Genomic DNA, 6,557 nt, shown 5'->3' on the forward strand with positions numbered 1-6,557 from the left:
TTTGGCGATGAGCTGCTCTCTGGTGGGGAATCTCTTTCCTCCGAATCATTTCTTCAGGTTTGGAAACATATATATATATATAATTCACATTGAATTATTTAAAACCAAGTTTCGATCGTTATAGGCTTGAATATTCTTACTTATAATTAGTATTTATTATATTACGATCTTAATAAAATCATTTATTACACGAAAAAGTGATGGGTAAATCTCGATGTTTTCTAAATATCGATGATTGTTGCACATTCCTATTAGAGACTGAGGTTGCTGCTATGAATTAATGTTGTGAAAGTGTTAGAAAATTGCTTCCAATTTTCGATTTCTCCCGAAAAAGTCCCGAAAAAGTCTCCCGAAAAATAGTTTAATTGTTAGCAATTAATTTAATCTTATTATCGATAATAGATCATCTCGAGCCTAATAATCTAATTAATTTCTATAAGTAACCGTAACAAGATTCCTTCTAATAACAAATTAATTGAAATCCTAAATTAATATAAGACAATTAGAAATCCGCGCTGTAATTGATGCGCTTAAATTACTGGACGAACCTCAATATATTAAAATGTATTTAAATATAATTGAATACAGTTTCGGCTAAATTCTAGCCTTCTTTAGCTTGACATCATTAACAAACAAAAAAAACTAATTGCACACGTGAAACCCTCGGCTATCTCCCAATTATTATCCATGACCAGTTACTAAGCTGGATGATTTTGTGAGAATCGACCTTAAAAAACATACATTTATGAGAACACTGAATTTCTCATGGAGTTTTTTGGGGCATTCGATTTTGTGCTTAATTCGACTTATTTTAAGTTTAATAATCAAATTTTTAAACAGAATTTGGAACACCTATGGGATCCCCTTTATCACCAATTATAGCTGATGCTGTTATGCAGAATTTGGAGGAATTTGTGTTGAGTAATTTTAATTTCGATGTTTCCTTTTATTATAGATTTGTAGATGATATAATTATGGCCATACCTTCAGATAAAGTCCAAGAAGTTTTAAGTAAATTTAATTCATAATAGAATTCAATTCATTTGTGAAATTGGCAACAATAGCATTAATTTTTTAGATATTATCATTATAGTTGAAAATAACATTATAAAATTTATAAACCAACTTTTTCGGGGTAGATATCTCAATTACTACTCTCAACACCCGTTCTCGCCGAAAGGCACAATTTTTGGAATGATTGACAGAGTTTTATTAATTTCACACCCAGATTTTCATAAGAGGAATTTCAATCGCATTATTAGAACTCTTTTAGACAATGATTATCCATTAAAATTTTATTTTTGATTATACGACTAAAAATCAAGATATTAACCAAAAGAAATATAGATAATCATAATAATAAAAAAACCATCTGAAAATGCTAGGGATAAAATTAGATGGTTTACAATTCCTTACATAGAATCAATTTCAGAAAAATTTTAAAATACTATATTATAGATAATTCTATGGTAAAGCTCTCATATTTTAATCTTAACAAGTTATGCATAATGATAAAAACACATAAAGATCCGATTCCTGCATATATAAAAAAGAATGTAATATACAGAATGTCATGTGTTTATGTGAGACAAACCAGCAGACAATTAAAGACAAAGATATCTACTCATAAAAATGAATCAATAGATCTAAACCGACAAACTTTGTATTGTCTGAACATAGGAGATGTCACAATCATAATTTCAATTGGAATAAGGTAGAAATCTTAGACAATGAGAGGAATTATAATAAGCGACTGATTTCCGAAATGATAAACATTAAACAACAAAAGAACGGAATCAATTTAAACACAGACAATTATTGAGTCCTTGTTATGATTGTTTTTTAACTTGACACATTATTATGTATTATACAATAGCGACAACAATGTTTGACTTCAGAAATTATCATGTATATTTGTATTAGTTTAACTTGGGACTCGCAACCGCTAAGATTTGTTTAGCATAATATTGATTGATATTTCTATGGTATTTGTTATTATAGTAACACAATCTGTTCGAGTTTTTATACTGTTTAGTTATTTCTGTATGCTTCCTGAGGTATCTTTCATTTTAATTATAATTTATATATATTTTATTTATTCAGTGTTCTCATAAATGTATGGTTTTTAAGGTCGATCCCCACAAGACCATCCAGCGTATTAACTGATCATGAATAATAATTGGAAGATAGCCGAGAGTTTCAGTTGGTTTTTCTATTGTTAATAATGTTAAACTCGTTACGTTAAGAAGAAGGCTTAAGAAGAATTGAAGAAGGCTAGAATTTAGTCGAAACTCATACCAATTATGTTTAAATACATTTTAATTACTGAGGTTTGTCCAGCAATTTAAGCGCACTGATTTCAGCGCGGATTCCTAATTGCCCTATATTAATTTATGATTTATCAATTAATTTGATCTAATTAATTCGATCTGTTGCTTCAGATCATGCATCAATGATCCGTCATTGCTCGTGCTTTTCTCGCCGTTTCAACGTGCTATTCTACCTCACTAACGTTGTCTTTAGTTCTACATACCGCTTCTCGAATGTGTCATCCTCCTGCCGATCCTCCGGGAATTCCAACTCCTCGATCACGCCGATTAATTTTCATTGTATTTCATCGAACTCCTTATATACTTGCTCCAACTTATTCATGTATAGTGATAGTTTCAATATTCGTTGTCAGTTTCTTGTTAGCTATTTTTTCTACGAATGTCCAAATTTTCATTTGCTTGTCTTTGATGTTATTGACGTTTTTGCGCATTAATTATTAATAATTATCTAATTGCTCGTTTTCTCGTAAAATCTGGCTCGAAGGATCATGCTTGAAATTGATGATTGAATCGATTTTCTTCAAAACTCTTTATTCGTCACTTCACAATTAATTGTGGCGTCTTTCGAAACGTATCTCTCAATGAATTTTTGTCGACTAACTGATTGAAAATTTACATTATCTTGGTCTAAACGACCTCCAATACAGCCGAAGATATATATAATATATCGCAAATATTATTATGAATTATTCAAAAACCGTTCTTGATATTTTGGTCAGTATCAGACACAGTGAGTCACTTTTAGTTTTAGCTAGTATTATTCAAGGTTACACACACATGGAAAAAATTAACATTAAAACACTAATCAATTCCATGAAAATGAAAGTTGAAAAATAATCAAAAATCATGCCGGAAAGACTCATTATTGCGTACGAATGACACTAACAAACTAGACAACAATTCTAGCCTTTATAGCTTGTTTATGATTGGGAGGTTAGAAAGTCCCTCCATCCGTTTGCAAGTTGAGTCTGTGCGTCTATCTCCGGATGAATATCATCTTCGAAATCAACTCTCCCTGTAGTGAAGCTTCTCGGCCAGTATTGTAACGTTGTTCCAATTGAAATCATGACCTTCTTGTAACCGATGCTCCGTTATGACATTACGAAGTGTTTCATCGGATGTAGTTCTTATGCTCTATGATTCTTGATCTCACGTCTGTCCCACATAACTTGCATCGCAACTTACAGAGATCTTATAAACAACATTCAATTTCTTATCACGCGATAAAGGGTCCTTATGTATCCTAATAAATTTTCGCAATCTATTACTACTATAGAACGATACCCTCATACGCTCGCTATTCAATCTGCTTAACTTCTCAGTAATATCACGAACGAAAGGAACAGTGACTTACGAAGGCTGCACTGCTTCAATCATATTATCATTAACAACACTCTTCCTATTACTAATCATAATAATTTTTTTCAAACGATTGTTAATATTCTCAAATATAAAGTTCAGTGGATAATCATTCTCTAACAATACTTTAATAATGAAACAAATTATCAAGGTGAAATTTAGGATTCGAAAGCGAAACTATCCAATCAACTAATCCCGCGATTGTCTATTGATTGATCTATTTTTTGAGAAACCAGATGCTGTGACCAAAAATTCAAATATCTACCCGAAAAAGTCGGCTTGTGATATCAATTGAACTCTGTCAACACACATTATCCCTAATCACTGTAACATCCAAAAAATTCAATCTATCACTCTCTACCTCCATAGTGAACTGAAGCCTAGGATACTGAGAATTAAAAATATCAAGAATGGAATTAAGACGTAGGTGCCGCCAATAATATGTCATTAACAAAGCTATAGTAAAAGATAACGGAAACCGAATCAAAGACAAAGTTTTAACCTCTAGCTTTCGCATAATTATGGTAGATCCGTGATGACGGGAGATAACGGAGTCCCATAGAAGTCCTATAATTCTGCCTATACAGGTTGTCCCGCGAAACTTCTCCAACCGTCCACATGAAGGTAGATGGGATTGAAAGAAACATAAAAGTCCTTTACCGCTTAGCGATATTTGTAATAATAATCGAGATATTAATGTTTGTAATTATATTAATGAGCGTGCCGATAAAAAGCGCTCCGACTGCCTGAAGTATAGCTAAGTAGCGGCGTACTTCCTTTCTTACCTCTCCAACGCGCTATATACTTCGAGCATCCTGTATATAATACTATCAAAAATAAAGAAAGTAGAATCTAACAAACTAAACCGATTTGACGAATTTCTCCTCCGGAGACAAACAACAATCTCTAGAAATAAATCGCCAATCTTTAATACAGTCATCACATAGTCAATGGAGACGTTAATAAAGAAACTCACAACATCCAGTGACATTAACTGAAATTCTTCATTCGAATGTTTACCATCATCAAATTCCTTAACAAGTTTAAAACTATTTTCGATATGACTATCTGCCTTAGAAATTGTTCTTATGATAATATTATGAAGAAACTGCCAACAAATACAAAGGGCTATTTATTGAAGAAACTATTATACGAAAGGGATCCTGCTTATGTAACTTCGGAAGAGCGTAGGCTCTCGGAAGTATCTCATCATTACTTAATAAATTTCTATATGTGAAATTAGCTATATATTTTTTTTTCTTCCAACTAATAAAACACATAAACCTGTTACCATCCTTCCCATCGGATTCCTTTTAACTATCTCATAAGTATTTCTGAAGCATCTCATTTATCCTGGAAATGTGTCCAATGCTATCGTCATTCTCCTTATCCACACAAATAAAAATAATCCTATTTCCCCTTTCATATCCCTTAAAAAAATCCTAGTGTCTTTCGCTAGCTGTGACAAACTCCTATTGATCTCCGTACAATGTAAGGAAACAAGAAGCTAAGTTATTTAATACAAAAAATGAGTGGTTCAAGATCGAGATCCGCTTAATCCGATTAATAGGCAATGTAAATATTATTTTCAATACACTTAATAAGATCGACTGTTAAATCCAATCTATTGTTCAAAGGTAAGGCAAAGTTATCTCCCAATTATAAAAAGTTCTGTATATTAAGAGATATACTGATTCGAACCATTCCTTTGTGAGGTAAATGAAGGAGAAAGAATCAATGGAAAAGGCTGAGGATCAATCTGTATTTCTCTGTCTCAATATTTGGATTCTACATTAGGATACAATGATAACTTAACACTAACACTATTCTCCAACATTTCATTCCTGCCATGATCAATATCAACAATTAATGTAAGTCAGCCCCGTCCCGAAGACGGAGTGAACATGCCATCCCACAAAGGTAAATGCGACAGATCATCCACCATTCAACAAAGCCGCCGCGAGAAGGGCGATGGAAAAACCCAGCAGCGCCTGCATAGCATTTCTGCAAGGGTGAACAGTTTCGCCGCGACATTCCTCGAGTCTTCGAGGCGTCTCGCGCCCACGGGGAACCACGAGGAGACCTACTCATTTGCGTCTAATCCAAATGCACGCTCTGGAAGGATAGAGATTAGGATTAGGATTGGATATTGGCTTGCCCAATAATATTAAGGTGTACAATTTTTCTTCCGCCGTTTTCCTATAGATGGCTTTAACGGTAAGTGGTCGAAATAAATAGATCATAGACGTCATACAATAAACTTGGGAATCTGTCAACATAACTCCATAGAAACATTAGTCGATTTGTGTCTGCATCATAAAGTTATTCTCGATTGAAAATATCAGTTTACAAGCCAAATTCTCATCATTTGCGGGAGGTTTTAATTTTTTGCTTCAATATGAAGAAATCTGCGGTTGAGGCTCATCGAATGCTCTCAAATACTTATGGTGAGGCCGCTATTAGTGAAAGAACGTGTCGTGAGTGGTTTCAACGCTTCAAGAACGGTGATTTTGATGTCCAAGGTCATGCTCTCTATTTGGTGGGACCAGCTCAGCGTAGTGTATTATGAACTGTTAAAACCGACTGAAACAATCACAGGCGATCGGTATCGAACGCAATTGATCCGTTTGAGCCGAGCATTGAAAGACAAACGGCCGCAATACAACAAGAGACACGATAAAGTGATTTTGCCGCATGACAATGCTCGACCCCATGTTGCGAAAGTGGTCAAGACATACTTGGAAACGTTGAAATGGGAAGTCCTACCCCACCCGCCGTATTCTCCAGACGTTGCTCCCTCTGACTATCACTTGTTTCGATCAATGGCACACGGCCTGGCTGACCAGCACTTCCGGTCTTATGAAGAAA

Source organism: Atta cephalotes (genome assembly GCF_000143395.1).
Source record: "Atta cephalotes unplaced genomic scaffold scaffold00067, whole genome shotgun sequence".
Lineage (NCBI taxonomy): Eukaryota > Metazoa > Arthropoda > Insecta > Hymenoptera > Formicidae > Atta > Atta cephalotes.